We start from the raw sequence: 2382 nt of genomic DNA on the forward strand, positions 1-2382 counted from the left end.
CCCCCGTGCCCCCCGCGCACAGGGCTGCCCGCTCGTCCCCGGCCTCCTGGAGGACAAAAGCCCCTTTCTTCTCCCGACGCAGGCAGAGGCCTCACCTGGGAGGACGCCCAGCCCCGCCGCCACGGGGCCCCTGCCGACGCCGGGCGGGCTGCACGCGGACACACTGCCCCACCGCCACCATACTCCCGGGAGCCCCTGCACCCCACTGCCCGCAGGCTGTGACCTTCCTGCCTCGAGCCCACACGGGCAGGGGCGCTCGGGGGGTCTGCTCCTGTCCAACCCACTGCTGCCCACCGAGACCCAACCTGGGCACGGCACAGCCTGCCTCGCACCCCATCAAGTGTGGCCAGGTGCCAGCAGCCAGCTGGCAGACCCCGGAGCTGCACCACGTGCCGCTGGCCAGGGCACAGCCAGGGCATGGGCAGCCGACCCATGCTCGCTAAGGGCTGTGCCGATGCACCGGAGCGCAGCCTGGCACCCTGCCATGAGCAGGGTGCCCAAAGATGCCCCAGCTGCCCCCCGCCCGGGATGCAGCATGCAAGGGGCAGGCTCACGGCATCCCATGGCATGGCCTTTCCTCCCCACCCGCAGCCGAGTGAGTCACAGGAGGAAGCCGGAGCGGCCGAGCTAACGGGTGCGCACCACACAGCATCGCAGCCTCCGTCCAACTTGGCTGCCTGCTCACTCCCCATCTGCTAACGCGCTTAGGGTGCGCTTACCCCTTCCCACACCCTCTGCCCCAGTAAACAACCGGCCCTTCCGCCAGCAGCTGGGAAGGGGGAGCCCATCTCCAGCACAAAGACTGAGGGGAGTGAGGACCCTGCTCCTGGCCACTGCCTCCGAGCCGGGGGCTGCCCCACGCTGAGCAGGGGAGACCCAGCCGGCCCCATCCCACCCAGGCGAGGGGCGGCGGGGGCTGCTTCGCGGTTGCTGGGGCGACGCAACGCTCCTGGCAATAACATCACCGTAAATCAGCTGCCAGACAGCTCCGGCGGGAGCCGAGGAATCCCGGCCGCACCCGCTGATCTCAGCGCTCCCGGGAAGCACTCCTGCACCGCTGTGGCGCGGCACAGCTGCACTCCGGCCGAGGCCCCGCCGGCATCGCGCCCCAGGCTCTCTGCGGACTGGGGTATGCCTGCTGCGTGCTTGGGCCAGGGAGGGTGCGCATCCCTGCTTTCCTGCACCCGACGTTCCTCGAGGTGAGCCAGCTCCAAGAGCCGGTGATGCCGTGCATGGTCCCAACTGCTGCCAGAGCTCAAGCACCGAGCCCAGCATCAGCATGTGCCTCCGGCCACCAGAGCATGGACGGGGAAACCACCACCGCTGAGCTCCAGGACCCCTTGTAAGGTTGCACGATGGAGACTTGTTCCTCAAAGCCCTCTCATAGCAAATGATGGCTTCTCATCTGCAGGCCAGACGCTCGGCTCGGCTCAGGGGGAGCATCTGCGCTAATAACAGCTCAGGGACCGCGGCACGGGATGGGTTTCATGGGTCTCGGATCTGGTCCCTGGCACGAACCCATCACCCAGCCCTGCATTTGCTGGGAGAGGGGCAGGGGTGAACCTCGCCTCCCTGAAATGGGCATCGCTCTCTCCGTTCCGGTGTCTGGCCATCAGCAAGTGCCGCCTTGTCACGCAAACCTGCGGTTCCATCACCCTGCATGGCACCCTGCCCGCTGCAGCCCCGCGCACACCAACATACGGCATCGTGCGGCAACCCCAAACGTACGAGGAATTGCTGAAAAAACAGCTGGGCAGCACTGCCCTGCTGCCGCCTGGTCTCTGTGCTGCCTGCGGCGCTCGGCCCGGGGATGTGCCCTGCTGCAGCCCCTGCCTGGTGCCCAGGGAGGGCCGGGGGCTTGCAGAGCAGCCGGAGGGGTGGGAGAGCGGGCAGCCCTTCTGCGCAGCAGCTGGATACCTTCTGGGGCTGCCAAATTCCTCGGGCTTTCTGGCAGCGGCCAAAGGGGCCGTGGCGAGAGCGTGTCAGGAAGCTGGAGTAAACAAGGTCCCGCCACGGAGCGGGGTCCGGCCAGGCCAGCGCCGTTCCCAGGCTCCCCGAGAGGCATCGGGGACGGCAGGGGCAGCCTCGGGCCAAGCACCGTCTCCCCCTGCAACCGCCCACGAGCCGCAGCAGGATTTGGGGATGGGAGGGCCTTCCACGCGGGGCCGGCTGCTCTCAGGGCTCCCACGCCAACAAACTCGCCACCGACGTGGGCCACCGGATCTGGCTCCAGCTCCCGGCCCACCCACGCCCTCCCAAACTGTCGTGCGATGATGGGTTTTACGGCTGAAGGGGTTTTCCTGCTCTCCCGCCTGCAGGCTCCTTCCCCGCGCCCCTCCTTGGGAGCCCCCCAGGCAGGCGGGCGGGGACCCCCACCGCGTC

The sequence above is a fragment of the Aptenodytes forsteri genome, unplaced genomic scaffold (genome assembly GCF_000699145.1).
Source record: "Aptenodytes forsteri isolate BGI_AS27 unplaced genomic scaffold, ASM69914v1 Scaffold187, whole genome shotgun sequence".
Lineage (NCBI taxonomy): Eukaryota > Metazoa > Chordata > Aves > Sphenisciformes > Spheniscidae > Aptenodytes > Aptenodytes forsteri.